This window comes from Sciurus carolinensis, chromosome 18, assembly GCF_902686445.1.
Source record: "Sciurus carolinensis chromosome 18, mSciCar1.2, whole genome shotgun sequence".
Classification (NCBI taxonomy): domain Eukaryota; kingdom Metazoa; phylum Chordata; class Mammalia; order Rodentia; family Sciuridae; genus Sciurus; species Sciurus carolinensis.
Window position 1 is genome coordinate 36,656,593 of NC_062230.1, and position 16,056 is coordinate 36,672,648.

The following is a 16,056-nucleotide window of genomic DNA, read 5'->3' on the forward strand; positions in this document are numbered from 1 at the left end:
AGGGCTGGAACCTCCAAAACCGTGAGCCCAAACGCACCTTCTCTCTTTACAAGTGGATGATCTCGGGAACCTGTTACAGTGCTGCCAAGGCGACCCGCGCGTGCCTTAACCCCTCGCTCCCCACGTTGTCAGTGAAGCCCTGCAAGTGGGAGGGGGTCCTCCCCACTGCCCGGGAGGGCCAGCAGCCTCCATCCTCCAGGACCAGGGCTGGCCTCTCTCCACAGTCCCGGGAGCTCTCTGCACACACCGCTGCTGTTCACGCCCGAGCCTCCTTCCCTCTGCGTCACCTACTGACACACGCTCAGCCTGTAAGACGCAGGTCCCCGCCTGCTCCCAAGGGTCCACGCATTCCCTCCTCTGCCTCCTGGATTCTTAGCTGTTACCTTAACTCTGCCCCTAGAGAAGGGCATTCAGCAGGGACGGCATGGGTGTGTACCAGAGAGCCACAGGCGCCTGAGACTCAGCTGACTCTTAGTTAATTCACAATCCAAAGGTAAGCCTTCGCTTGGGCCTGCCCATCAAGTAGCCATCAAGACAGCCTGGATGATGCGGGCATGGTGGTGCAGGCCCAGAATCCCAGGAGGCTGAGGCAGGAGGATCGCGAGTTCAAAGCCAGCCTCAGCCAAAAGAAAGTGAGATGCTAAGCAATGCCGTGGGACCCTGTCTCTAAATAAAATACAAAATAGGGCTGGGGAGGTGGCTCAGTGGTCGAGTGCCCCTGAGGTCAATCCCTGCTATACTCCACAAAACAAGGAGAGCCCGCATATTTTTTCCCCCGATAAAGTTGCTCTCATTCAAAACATCCATTTGAAATCCTTTCACACACCCGTCTTCTTTCCTTCCCTCCTGCCCTCCCTCCCTCTTTTCTCTTCCTTCCTTCCTTAACAACAAATTCTTCATAATAGGGTTCATTGTGATTTTTAACGTTGAGTCTGAGGCCAGGCTGTCCCACGGTGACTTCCTCTTGTGCTGGCGCAGTGCAGACCATCCAGAGAGACCAAGCAGAGGTGGGCACCCCTCCAGGATGAGGAGCCGCGGGGGGACAGCCATGCAGGAGCTGGGTCCTGCTCAGCCAGTCGTGCCACTGGACCGTCCTGAAGAGCCCGGGTGGGCAGTGGCAAGACCAGGAGCGTGTTGTGACTAGGCTCTCTTCTAGGAGATGAAACCAGACACCTCAAGGGGCCCGTGAAACCGGTGACTGGTTGTTCTAAACCTGTGCTGGATTCCAGCACAGCATGTTCTTCCCGTTAGGGGGACACAGTAAACCAGGAGATTTCAAAGAGCCCAGTGAGAGTTTCAATGGAGAACTCAAGTCTAGGATAGTATAGAGGAGAAAGATTAGTTTGTTTTTGTTTTGTTTTGTTTTTGTGGTGCTGGGGATTTGAACCCAGGGCCTTGTGCTTGTGAGGCAAGCACTCTACCAACTGAGCTATATCCCCAGCCCGAAAGATTAGTTTTATGGGATGAAAGTCCATGAAGATTTGAAGGCATGTGGAGGTTCATGATCTGGATGATCTGAGGAATCTGGCTCCACCAGAGACCAGGGTGCATCTATGTACAGGGCAGACAAAGAGAATGAGGTCCCAGGGGAACCCGGGTATATTTATCATAAGGAAAGTCTTCCATGACAGTATCCAACACACAGGCTCATTTTTCCTCAGACACTTTCCTTCTCTCCATCAAGAGTCAAGTTTTTAACTTGGAGAATATGGATATTACCCAATATTTGACTATTCTGACAGGGCAACTTTGTTTTATTAAGAAAAGATTTTAATCACTCCATCTGAAAATTGGTCACTGCTCCAGGCTTACCTCTAACAACCAGCTGTTTATTTTGAGCAAAGTCGTAAGAACTTTCATAAATAACAGTCGAGAGCATACAGCAGGCACCACATCAAGAGCAATAGGATAATTTTCACTTTTTATCTTTAAATCATGAAGAGCATCTCCATTCATTATTTACCTATTTTCTAATTTAAGTATTATTTCCAGCAATAATTGCATAAATTTTATGGCCATAGAGTTGCCTGAATGTGGGTAATAGGACATTTTAATATGTATGAAATTCAAAGTTTTCTATAAATAGAGAAACTCAGAGATTACCATGAGACTTAAAATCATATTGAAAGAGATGAATATTTAATAACAAAGGCATGTGTTTACTGGAAACAGAAGTGGTGAACATACGCATGGCCCTTTGATCCGTCTGCAGGGGAAGGGGGCGTCTTTCTTGGGGTCAGTGCTGCACCTATGGTCTTTTAAAAGGAAGAGATCCTTTTCCAGGACTCCAGAATTATCAGGGCTGAAATGGTAGTTTTTAAATATAACAGAGCAACGTTTCCATACTAGCTGGGGACGCTCATCACCTACTGCCTTCTTTCAACCTGGGGGCATCTCTGATTTATTGTTGGGGTTTTCATTAATATATGCATATTGTATGTATATAAAATACATATTTTAAGTACATGTGATTTTATGTGTAATATACATGTGTGTGTATATATACATGTATGTGTATGCGTGTGTGTGTGTATATATAATGTGTAGTGTGTACAGGCAACTGGTGGAAGGGCGGGTTGGTGGAAGGGCAGTGGCTTCTGACTCTGGATGGAATCACCAATCCTCCACTCACTTGCTGTGTGGGGTCTGGGAGGTTGTTTTGCTTCTCTATGGTCAGTATGGGGTCTCTGGGGCCCGTGTAACCTCATGCTTCCAGATTAAAGGGTCGGATATTTGGGCCAGCCCAACCTCTCGGGCGGAGATGGAGTTCCATTTCATGGACAAGGATTTAATTAGTCTTGCCTCCATGATGAAACCCCTGGACCTTAGGCCCAGTGGAGTGGCCCCCGGGGGGTGAAATATCCCAGGGCACTGTGAGGGTACAGGGTCCTGGCTCACCCGGGGTCTCCTACATCTGGTGCTTGTGTCCTTCATAAAACAATGGTCGTCAGAAGCAGAACACTTTCCTGAGTCTGCCGATCATTCTAGCAAATTGTTCAAATGGAAGTGGGATCACGAAAAGTCCCAGACTTGTGGCCGGCCAGGCAGGAAGAGGGTAGCTTGGAGACGCCCGGCACTTAGAGCGGGTGTCTGAACCGGGGCCAGTCCTGTGAAGACTGTGGGCTGTCGGTGTCGTCACTGAACCGAGCTGCAGGCAGGAGGCCCGGCTGGTGTCACAGTCCTGGGTGCGGAGCAAAGCGACGCTGGTGGCATCGTCTGTGACCCTTGTGAGCCACAGTCTCCTCTTCCATTGAGATGATAATGGCAGCCAGGACCGCACCCTGCAGTTGTAAGGGGGACGGTTCTCGGAACCGGGGTCGCTCCCTGGCCAATCACAAATGCTCAGGTGATGGCACCTTTTTGTGCCCCTTTGTGAGATGAGGAAACGGAGGCTCAGCGAGCCGTGAGGACTCTGCAGTACAGACTGTCTTCACTCACGACTGCTGATGCGGCCCGCGCACGCTGTTGCACCTGTTCTCACAAATGCACAGAAGCCACACGCATCCCTACTGCACGGACACCTGTGATCCACAGCACCGCCCCCTGCCCCCGGCGGCAGCGACCTCGGTGCGCCGCCCCAGGATTCGGTCTCAACAGCAGTCCTTGCACAAGAACCTCAAACAGACAAAACCCTGGGTCCAAGTCTCACCAGGCCACCCCAGGGGAAGGCTGGCTGTGGATGATTCGCCTTCTCGTCCCTGAAAAAGCACATTCATATGCACCAACACGCACGCGGGCTTAGGATGCTTAAAACTCCAAACTGGGCTCAAGGAAAAAAAGAGAGTTGCTGATTTTGTGATCCCCAAACAAACCCTAGGACTGCGGGCGGTTCCGAGACAGGCCTTTCTCCACGAGCAGGGCTCACGTTCCACCTCACCTTGAGGAGGACAGATCCGAACGGAGAGGCGGGCGAGGCTGCCGCGGGGCAGGGGCTGATTGTGGATGCTTCGAAGGTGTACAGGCCTCGTGTTTTTGAACAGGATCAAATCCTAAGATTTTAAACCCAAACCCTCCAAGAGCACAGCCGCGAGACTCTCAAGGACAAAATGATTATCTCAGATCTCCAGAAACTGAGTGGCACGGGAGCAGCTCTGGAAAGGGAAGCGTCACTTGTGGGTTTTGATTTCCCCTCAGCTTCCAAAGAATAGAAATTTCTCTCTGGCCTAAGACAGTGGTTTGCAGTTGGATGTGATTTACCTGAAATCTTTTCTTCCATTCTCTACAACAGCCGTTGGGGGACCATATTATTTTGTGCATCTCAGTTCTTTCCCTCTCCAAAGTTTCACAAGGTATTTTAAGTTACGTGTCTCAGCTTGGAGGAGAGAAAGGAAAAACAAAAAAAAAAATACCAGCTTTGCGTTGACGGACGCCACCCCAAAGCACACGACGGAGCACACTGGTCAAGGAACTCCCAGTGAGCTTCACATCTGTTTCCGGGTCTCCAAGTGTTTGCTGAAGTTACCTGGGTTATAAAACAGAGGGACTCGAATAGTGTGCAGGGAGACACCTGGAGTTCGCTCGGCAATTGGCAGGGCAGATATTCACGGTGTCAGACACGGGCCGGCCTCTCGTGGGGATGCGTGAACACATCAGATGGCTCCCTGCCTCCAGTGAGGTCACAGATGGTGGGGAGCAGGGGCCCCCAAGGGAACAGTGACTCTGCAGGCTTGTTGGGGGGATCACTGGGTAAGAGCCACAGGAAGCCTAGCCATTGCCACGGCAGAGGACGGCAGCCACAGGTCATGTTCGGAAGTGAGTCACACCAAGCGGCAGACACAGCCTGGTCACTTTAACTCCGCCTGCGAGTCCGTCTCTCCAACGCCGTGTCCTTCACGTGAGAACTTGCTAAATCCCAAACAAAGAGGCTGTGGACAGAGCGGCACCAGGATGGCCCGAGAGAGCGGGGCTGGGCCTCTGAGCCGATTCCAGCTGCACTCACTCTGTCCAGAAGGCTCAGGAAGGCCCAGAGTCTGCTTCCCAGCCCAGGGCAGGGGAGAGAAGCCCAGCCAACTGAAAGGTGGGCAGAGGCACCTGCCGAGGAAAGGACTAGAACTACCTTGACGAAAATTGCAATATATTAGAATATACTAACAATTAGGCCGGGATGTTAAAGGAAATAGCAAATTAGATATAGCCCTCGAGAAGATTAGAGTTGCCCCCAATCAATTCCTTAAGACATGTATCTGTGAAGGACCCTGCATATTTTTTTGGGGGGTGGGGTACTGGGGTTTGAACTCAGTGGCCCTTGACCACTGAGCCACATCCCCTGTCCTGTTTTGTATTTTATTTAGAGACAGGGTCTCACTGAGTTGCTTAGGGCCTCACTTTTTTTTTTTTTTTTTTCTGAGGCTGGCTTTGAACTCACAATCCTCCTGCTTCAGCCTCCCAAGCCGATGGGATTAAAGGCATGTGCCACCCCGCCTGGTGACCCTGCTTATTTTAAATTAAACACAAATAATAACTCCTCCTAGAATATAGTCCCTTTCTTTGAGGGACTGTCTTAGTTTGTTCAGGATGCTGTAACTGGGTGGTTATGAACTTCCCTCGGTTCTGGAGGCTGGAAGTCCAAGACCCAGTCAGTGTCTCGGGAGGGTGCGTTCCTCATGGATGGCCATTTATGCATGTGTCCTATGGATGCAGATGAAAAGGCTCCCCTGGCCTCTTATGAGGGCACTAATCACTTTTATGAGGGTTCCGCCCTTGTGACCTAATGACCTCCAGAGGCTCCGCCTCTTAATACCTTTGCAACACAGAGCAGGTTTCAACATAGGAACTCTGGGGGACACACGCATTCAGAACATAGCAAGAACCTACTCACAGAAGCTGGTGTCCACATCTATGGACCACATACACTGAGTAAGGGTCAGTGATTTAGTGTTTTATTTCCTCTGTGCACCCAGAAGGTCTCCATGGGATTGAGCTCCTCATTGGATCTGGTCATTTCCATCATAGCCCTTACTGTGGCTGCAGTTCATTCCAGGTGTTTTTGTCCAATGCAAGTTCCTCCTGGGAGCTATGAGTCAAAACTGTGGTAGCTTATGTGTGGCTCTCTCCCCATTTTCCAGGGTGGAATGCAGTATCTTTTCCATGTGTGTGCATGTATGCATATATGGGTACAGATATGGACATGTATATAAAAGACGAAGATAAGTGTGTAAGTATAAATATATATGTATATGTTAAGCACAGAGATACAGATATGGACATGGAGATGGAGACCCAGATTAGATGCAGATGAAAGATAAAGGTGTGTGTGTGTAAATCTAGGTTAAATATAGATATGGACCCAGACAAAGGTACAGGTGTAATCATGCAGATAAACAGAAGTGGATGTGGGTGTGCAGAGACCTACAGACAGCGATGGAGGGAGGGATACTGATAGCTGCTGAGCGAGTGCATGACTGACCACAAGGCCCACAGCTCTGTCTCGGCTTTCACCTCTCACTGATATACAGTCATGGCACCATGATTCTGTGGAACGCCATTGTTTTCCAGCCTCTCTCAAAACAGCAAATTGCATTGGGACCTCAGCAGCCCTGTCAGCTCAGCCAGCTGGGTAGGCATTACCACCCCACTCCAAAAACGAGGGAGGAGCAGAGGTTCTGTCTGTCCAATCTCACTGTGAGGAGGTGGATCCCCATTAGGTGAGCACATGGCTGACATCTGGATTGTGACCCTCTTCCTATCATGGGTGGATCCATTCAAGTTTCCCTGCTCTGAAGAGCTCCTGAACATCCAGAGATTCCACGTGGCCTTCAAACACCCTTTACCATAATGCAAGCTTGGTGTTCTGGGGGGTCCCACAGTCGTCGATCCTCAGTATCATTTTCAAACTCAAGCACGAACTGGCTTATGATACGAACGGGATGAGCTCTTCAAAATTCTATTACTGCAGAGGTGCCCAGTATCAATAATGTGCTTCTAAAGAAAAAACTCAATTTCCAAAAATAGTTTTGCGAATGGAGAACAGGAACTGGCCTCCAAATGACCAAATAATCCTAGAGGTGTTATTTATTCCCCTCCTCAGGGAAAGTATTGAATCTCCCCCACTTTTAATAGCAAGTAACACCTCAACATTAATGACTTGCATATTTATCTGAATTTTGTGTTCTCCCGGCGGAGTGTGGCACTGGACACAGGCTTCAGAGCATGTCTGAAGTCCTCTGCGGAGCTACTAAAATTTGATTGTAGGAAGGAGTGATTGAGGTCAAAGCCAGCACTCTGCAGGGCATTAGGAGGCTGCATCTGAATTAGTGGCCGTGGCCTTGGCAAAGAGGACCCTAGGTCCTCAGGAAAATGCCACGTGGGCTGAGCATCCTATTGCACCACAAGTCATGGAAAAACATGCAGCTGTTAGTCCTAGGACATCTGGAAAAGTCACCGGATGCACTCACTGCTCCACCTGCACTTCCCCAGGATCCAGGAGAAATCTGAGCCCTTAATGAGAGGAGCTAATTCCTGAGTCCCTTGATCCCTGGGGTTTCACTGTCCTGCACAGAGTCCACATGCCTCTTGAGGCAGGAGTGTCCTTGGGCATGGTGAGACCTCATCCAGTGCACTCCAGTTTTAGTCCATGGAAGGAGGATAAACCATACACTCCAGAATACAGGAGTAGCTGACCTCCTGGACATTGTATGTGTTTTAGCAGCCATTATGAATTGAAGAGATCCCTGCCTGACTCCAACAGCAGCAGCGGCCAGGCCAGTTCCCAGATCATGGCTCCAGTGTTCTGGAAGCTGTGGTTGTCTGCTAAAGGGTCTACCTTGGGGTTCTGTTTGCTTTCACTTTCCATTTTCCCCCCTTTTTGGTTACAGGAGACTAGGGCTCTGGTCACCCTGGGTGAGGAAGCCCCACAAGTGGTTCCGGCCAAGCATCTTCACTTGCACACCAAAACAGGGTCAAACCATGCTCGATTTTCCAGTCCTAAAGGCTAAGGAAGCTGTGCACTCCAGACTGTGTATTTTAAGATGGTGGAGTCTCCACAGCCTGAATCCCTGAGTCACTACTTGGAACAAAGCCTGGACAACCCACAATGAACATATAAAAGCTTTGTCATATGAAGCTACTGAGACTTGGGAGTCAACTTGTTATTGCAGCACAACCTAACTTATCATGACAAATTGACTCTCCCAAGTGAATTCTCCAGGAAGCACAGCCTGTCCTCAAATCACCCTCTAACTGAGAGAAAAATGCAGCCATCTGCTCTTGTGTTGATAGAAGAGTCTGAATGGCATTTATAGCAATGATAGACATTTCTGCGTTGTAGAGTAGATTGCAGAATTTACAATAAGTTTTCTATTAAAACACGAGAAAAGCAGGCTCACACCAAGCCTCTTGATCGTTGTGAGATGCAGGCATAAATGTTTAGCAGTTAATTTATTCCTGGCCTTAGAACCCTCTTTAGAATTAGCTTTGCTGGTAAAGGGAGATTTGGGGTAGAGCAGAAGGCTACTTGGGGGTCCCTCTGCCACAGCGAAACTCTCTCCACCCTAGGCTAGCTGAGCATTTCCTCCCATAGAGGGACCAAAGGACAAATAAACTGGGACTGTCACCAAGAAAAAGGGTCAATGTCTGATCTGATAATCCTCTGTGATGAGACATGTTGCAGACTGGGGACCCCATGTACACTGCCTGCATCAACTGTCTCTTAGACACAGGTCACATTAGCAGAAAACTCTTTGTAACAAAGCTGTCCTAGACTACTGGGGGGGTGGGGGGCATAACCAAGCACCGCAGGCTAGGTGGCTTCAAGGCCAGGAACTGACTGTCCATTCTGGAGGCTAGGGGTCTGGCTGGCTCTGGTGAACTTCTCCCTGGCCACCAGCAGCCTCCCTCTCACTGTGCTTCTCTTCTTCTTCAAAAGCTACTGATCCTATCAGGGTAGGGCCCCAACGCCCCCTCATCAATCCCTAGTTACCTCCTGAAAGCCCTCTATCCTCAACTACAGGCAAATGGGAGTTGGGGCTCCAACATGTGGACTCTGGGAGGGTCGCACTTGAGTCAAGAGCCCGAGGGCAGGGCTGTCTGCTCCCAGGTCTTCAGAGTCCTCTCCAGCAGCACTGGTTTCTGACACCTGAGTGACAGGGGGAGCAATCTGATGCATGTGCCTCAAACTTGACCTACTCAGAGGCAGATTCTGAACGGGCACCTGCTCGCCCAGCAGCGATAGCAGAAGAGATGACGTTCCCAGCGCTCTTCCAGACCCCAGCACGGAAGCCTGGAACACCCCTGACTCCTGTCAGCAGAGCCTCTGACCCACACACCAATAACAAACACCCAGATCCACAGACGGAATGGAGAAGGCGAGAGTTGAGCATTTTGAGCTGTGGCGTGCTCATCCACAGAACACCCTGTCTATAGCAGCTTTGATGAGTCTCCTTTTATTTTGGCTCCCTGCCTCCATCACAATTAGAGCTCTGCTCTACATAAATTCTTCCCACAGGTGTTTGAGGTTCCAGAATTGAGATGCAAGCAGAACTGGCTACAGGCAGAGAGGAAGGCAGAGACCCCCAAATAAGCAAAAAGATTAGATAGTTAAATATGCATCTCTCTACAAATGATTTCAAAATCATATATTCTTGGAGCTGTGCTTTCTAAATGCCCATAATTGAGAGGCGTGTGTGCGTGTGTTTGGGGACTGTGTGGATGGTGGAGGAGGCAGCGGAGGAAGCAACCCAATGTAAATGTAGAGGTCAAGGACAAAACAAAACTACGGAGCTGAAAGTACTACTTTGTTCCATACAAGTACCATTTGGAGAAAAACACTGTATTTATTACTTCAGCCACCCTTCAGCAGATATGAATTGAATTCCAGTAGAGGTGCATTTAAAAAGAAAAAGAGAGCAAACCTGCTTGTTTCCTGTGGTTTCATTTGGAGGGGAACAGACCTACACATTCAGTCCATTTCATTCTCCTACCTGAGATAGCAAGAGATGGCCGAACGTAGGAAGTCAGTTTTCTCCTGGGGCCCCTCCTGGGGAAGCTTGTTAGGGCTATTCTGCCCAAGTGACCAGCACACTGGGCCCTCCTAAATGCCCAGCTTTACTCTTGGAGCACTGCACGGACGAAGGAAAACATCAGGGAAGGAAGGAACGTGGGCATCCGCCATTTTCAGGAGAGGACCAAGGAACACAAGCCTCGTGCTATTCTCTTTCTCCTGCCAGCTCCCCCTTCTGGCCCTTCCTCTGCGTCCCACCATTGGACAAGGGCACAGAGGGTGGGGACAGAGGTCCTTCTACAGAGTCATGGCCGTCAGTTACGATTTTAACTTCTCTAAGAATGTCTCCCTCATCAGTAAAATCAGAACCACAGCCCTCCATCACAGTGACCGACCAGTGCCCCAGATAGGCGTAAAACGGATCCACAAATGTACCAGGTGCTCAAGAAACGACCACGTCCTACTCTTAAAAAATCAATGCCACGTGTTGCTTAATGTATTCCTGAGATATTAATGCTAGCCTTGAATCTTCTTTAGCCCCCTTCTCCTCCATGTCCATAATGGCGTCTCTCCACTGTGACAGTGGGGACTTCTATCTTATGTGAAAACTGATGTGGCTGATGGGAAAGTGAAGGCTGAGAATGGCTCAGAAATAACCCATGAAGTCCTCAGGTCAAGTTGATGGTGTTGTTCAAATCATCTGCATTACTACTAGCTTTTTCCTGCTCCTTTAGTTTTTATCTCACTTATTTGAGGCTCGGTTGTTCGGCACAAACATTTATGATTGTTATTTCTTCCTGATGATCCCATATTATTTTCATTATGAGACATCCCTTTTATTTCAGGCAATACCCCCACTAGTCTTGAAGCTGCCTCCTTTTTACAATACAGCCACTCTGCTGGCTTTCTTGGGGTTGTTTAGTGTGCATGTAGATATAGATACACACGAATATCTATACATAGTTTTATGCCCTTTTATTCAACCTCTTTGAGTTTTTGTCTTTCGTATTTAAAGTGGGTCTCTTGTACACTGCATATGGTTGGATCTTGTTAGAAAATCCAAACTAACAATACTATTCTTCTAATCTGAGTGTTTGGTCTGTTTACATTTAGTGTAATTATTGGTATCGTTGGACTATGTTTATCATTTGGTCTTTGTTTTCCATTTGTTCTTTTCTTGTTTTGCTGTTGTTCCTCTAATCCTCCTTTTTAACGTTCTTCTTTATGGGTAAACATGTATCCTTAACATAGCACGGGCTTCTTCGCGTCAAAACTGTGTTACTGCATCTCAAGCGTGAGAAACTTTCAGGTCTCACTTTGGTGTAACACTCTCTTTTCACATCTACATCTCTAAATGACAGTTCCTTTAAACAGCTATATGTATTTTATGTATTTTCAAAAACAACAAAAGCTATTTTAGCCTTTTAGATTATTGTCATATTTACCATGTGCAGTGTTCTTGCTACTTTCTTTAGACCCAAGTTTCACCTAGTGTCTTTCCTTTTAGCCTGAGGTTTTCCCTAAATGTACAGGTTTTAGGACAGAGGTCCTGTGATGAGGAGGTCATTTTTTTGTGTGACTGAAAACGTCTTTATGTTAACTTCCATGCAGGGTACTTTTGGAGGGTGGGTTTCTGAATCATGGAGCAGTATGGACAGTAGATATGTTGACAGATGGATCTCTTTCCTTTTCAATCATTTTAAGGTGTTCCTATATTTTCTTCCTACTTCCCTCATTTTGGATGAGTAGTTACCCGGCACGGGTTTCGCTGTTCTCCCTGGATGGAATTCATTTTCTTCTGATTGTTTTCGCTAAGCTCACTCTTTTGTCTTTATTACCGTGACTGGGATTGGAAGATGAGAGTGTGCTTTTCTTTGCATTTGCCCTGCTTGAGTTTCCCTGAGCTCCGACATGTTGACTAGGAAGTACTTCACCAAACTCAGGGAGATTTCAGCTGCTCTTCCCCCATCGCCTTGTCTTTCCTCTTTCCGGGGCTCCAGTTTCCTGTGGACGGTGCTGGCTTCACGTCATCTCACAGGTCACTGGGCTTCTGTTAATAATTAAATGACTTTTCTTTGCTCTTCAGATTGAATAAATTATATTAATGTACATTAAATTCCCTGAACTATTGTGTTGTCTCCAGTTTGCTGTTAAGCCCACCCAACAAAGCCTATGATCTCAAATATTTATTTTTAATTCTAAAAATTTCACTTCTATATGGTACTCATTCCTTTAGATTACCACTCAGATTTACACTACCGCATGTGTTAATTCTAACATCTTGGTCATTTCACGCTCAGCTGCTTGTTTCCCAGGAGTATGGGTTAGGGTTTTCTGTTTCTTCACAGATCTAGTAATCTAAGTCTCTGTGCACAGCATTGTGGCTGATATACTATGGGTACTGGACCTCGGGACCCTACTCTGAGGAGTGCTGGTTTTGTTACCCCGGGAGCTACCCTGGCCGGTGCAAACCTCCATTCTGCACCCTCTGCTTTGTGTAATGGCTCAGAATCCCACTCGGTTCTTCCGACCTTCCTGCTAAGGCGCCCCCTGAGCTCCCCACGTCTCTCTCATAAATACACACGTCAGACGTCAACCAGGAGCCTGGGCACATCTGGAGCTTCCTCCCTGTTCCTCTTATGCAGCTCCCACCTCCACTTTCTAACTATGGGGACAGCCCAACTCACCCTGGCATTTCTCAGACCCCGTAAGACAATAGTGCCCTTGGTTTTCCTCTGCCCTGCACCAGGGACTGTGGTTGGCTGGGGTAAGTGCCACTGCGTGATATTCTCACCCACTGCAGTCCCCCTCTCAGGACCAACAGCCTTTCGTTCCCACTTACGGTTGCTGCCGAGCACCATCAAGTAGAGGGTGATTTTTATTTTGTCCAGAATTTATCTACGGCAGGTTTAGTCCAAATCAAGCTGGTCTGTTATTGCCATAAGAATAAAAAACAGTGCTCATTTTAAAATAGCTTTACTGGGATATAATAGTGTGTAAAAAAAAAAAAAGTAACATATTTAATGTATACAATTTGATGTGTGTGTGCGTGCGCACACATGCACGTGTGCACCGTAACAAAGACAGTGAACATCTGGGGGCACAGTGGTGCACACCTGTAATTCCAGCAGCTCAGGAGGCTGAGGCAGGAGGATCACGCGTTCAAAGTCAGCCTCGGCATTGGTGAGGTGCTAAGCAACTCAGTGAGTCTCTGTCTCTAAATGAAATGCTGAAATAGGGCTGGGGATGTGGCTCAGTGGTTGAGTGCCCCTGAGTTCAATCCCCAACCCCAGCAACAACAAAATAGACCGTGAGCATATCCTTCACTCACAAAAAATGCTAGTGAACTTCAAAGAAATAACTTCAGCCAGGCCTGGTGATGCACATCTGTAACCAGCTAACCCAGAAGCTGAGGAAGGAGGATTACAAGTTCGAAGCCCCTTTGAACGACTTAGTGACATCCCATCTGAAAATAAAATAAAAAGGGCTGGGGATGTAGCTCAGCAGTAGAGCACTTGACTAGCTTGTGTGAGGTCCTGGGCTCAATTCCCACTACCAAAAATAATAATTTGGTACTATGCAAAAGCAACATTACAATATTTATTCCTATTTATACAATAAACCAAACTCTAAGTCTGTGGTGAGGAAATAACTTTATATATGGTTATATATTTTCTGCACAAAAATATCCATGGCAGAGTTGATTATAAAACTCAAAAGCTATAAGCAGCTTAAATATCTAAAAAATAAAAGTAGAAGGAAAAATTCCAAGATAACCATGCCATGGCCATAGGGTAGAAAGTCAGAGCCATTAAAACTGCACTTAAAAAGAATTTCGAATAGCATGAAGTACGCACAAAAGACTAAAAAGAAATCACACACGACTTGGACAGAGTTTCCATTTGACTTGGGGGACTTTGAGCAATTCTGAAATTCAGTGTTGGCGTTTTCCACCATGTCTATGATAAAAAGGCATTAGTTTAAAAGTCATATAATTTGATTTTCTTGGATCCCCCCCCAAAAAAATTCTTGCCTTCATTCCGATTCCCCTGTGATCTGTAGGAAATGCCCTGTTTCCCGTATGCCACCTGGGACCCGCCATCTTCTTCCTAGACTTCCCTGTTGTAGCAGAGTGATGAGACTCTTTTGGGTCAGAATTCCAAGGTGGGAAAGTCTGCCTGAACCACTACCTAAGCAGAGAGCCAGGGCCTGGCCCCTTCACTTCCCTGACTCTCATTTCATCTGTACATCAAAGATCAAAACAGACAGACATCCTTACCCCAGGTACCTGTGTGATCACACGAACAGGGTGAATCTACAACGTGTACAACCGTAGAAACGAAGTGATGTACCCCATTTATGTACAATGAATCAAAATGCAGTCTGTAAAATAAATAAAGGAATAAATAAAAGAGCACAGCAATATTTATTTGAGAAAAGGCCACATGCAAGAGAGTGAACTTGATTTTGAAAGATGGCTCCCTTGTGAGCACCTGGTTTCTCACCATGGTAAAAATCTATGGGCTGGTCGATGGAGAGCTTCTACCTCCAATGTGGTCTGTCCACCAAGGTCATGGAGGTCACTGGACCTCTCTGGAGATGGTAGCTGAGCCACCTTGGTTTAGCAAGCAGTTGGCTGAAGACCTCATTGCAGATGGTTGACAAAGTACTTTTTCTTTCTTTAGCTACCTAGTTGTTTATCCAGGAGAGTTACTTTGAAATGTGTCTTCCCTGCATATCTTCTCCTGTTATTCTTGCTCTTTTCCTTTGCATAATTTCTCATCCTTCCCAAATCACAGAAAAAGCAATTTTCCCACTGCTATTTTGGGGGTGAATGCAGGGTTCTCTACAAGCAGTGATATTCTCCCCCCCGCCCCACACTCCCACCAGCAGCCTAGTGCCTGTAATTCAGTTCAGCAAGTTCTCTTTGATTCCCACACATCGATTATTCCTTTAAAAACAAAATAATTTCCACTCAAAGCCTTTCATCTGTTGATCTCAGCACTTCAGAAACTAATTAATCTCCACGATATGCCTGGATCAGCACTGTCCCCTTTGTTTCCAGATGAGCAAACAAACACTGTGAAATTAAGCAGATTGCTCAAGGTCAAACGACATGCCTACCTCTGAGCCTGATTTGAACTCAGAGTCCCTACATGCAAAGCCAGGGCTGGGGCTGCAGACAGAAGTCCTGGGCCCCAGGAGAGCTGTTCTGAGCAACTGACCCGTGTCTCAGGGGTACCTACCTCCCATGGCAGGCTGGTCACAGGGAGGGACAACCTAGCCTGGTCTTCTACAGTTTCTAACATGAAGCAACTTTCTAAGATTCCTGTTGGAAACCTGGTGGGCTCTCTCCCACATGATTTCTTCCTTCCTGCCACAGGGCAGTCACAGTGCCCAGTTTGCCTAGACCAACTCCCGTTACCCTGGTCTCCTGGCAGAGTTAGTCAAATGAGCCCTGTTTTATTCTCAGGGCTGCTCCGGTTAGGATAAAGAAATAACTGGCCACCCGTGAAACATCTGGACCATCAAATGCAACATCACGAGGAATTCCACGCTGCCATTCCCTTTCCCAAGCCCCAAACTCTGGACGGCACTATGGCTTCCAAGACACAGTGAGCGGACTCTGGGAGGAGGAAGGAAAGTGGGAGAAGACAGAAGAAAACGGACAGGGGAACTGCAGGAGCAGAGAATTCTGGGAAAGGGGAGACACCCCAGGACAGGAATAGGATCCAGAGGGGTGTGGGTCCCCGGCGGGTCTTCAAGGGTTTGGACACACACAGCTTTAAGGAAGACTTCTCATTTAAGCATGCCACCCTGCGTCCCCATTCCCCACAGGGGCCTGATGGAGCTCCTTGAAACCCTAGTGGCTGGATGCTCAGAGTCCCTGGATCTGATTTAGAAAAGTGAAGCGAGAAGGATAAAGTCCATACTGACCTCACTGGACAGAAAGCCAACTGCATTTGGCTACAAGATACACTTGGTTAGAGCGTCTCACACACCAAGGTCCAGGAAAGGCCCAGGTGAGGCCAAGCGCTCAGCCCACTCTGCTCCCTGCTGGGCTGCCGCCCTGGTTTATTCCCGACACCCTATAAAGACAAAAGGCAGGAGTTGCCCGC

The 16,056-nt window shown here is 47.7% G+C and overlaps 1 protein-coding gene across 1 annotated transcript in view; it reads right to left on the reverse strand.

Annotated features, from left to right (window-relative positions):
• Positions 1-16,056, reverse strand: part of Rbfox1 (RNA binding fox-1 homolog 1) — a 1,331,252-nt gene that overhangs the window by 1,023,255 nt on the left and 291,941 nt on the right. The window lies entirely within an intron of this gene.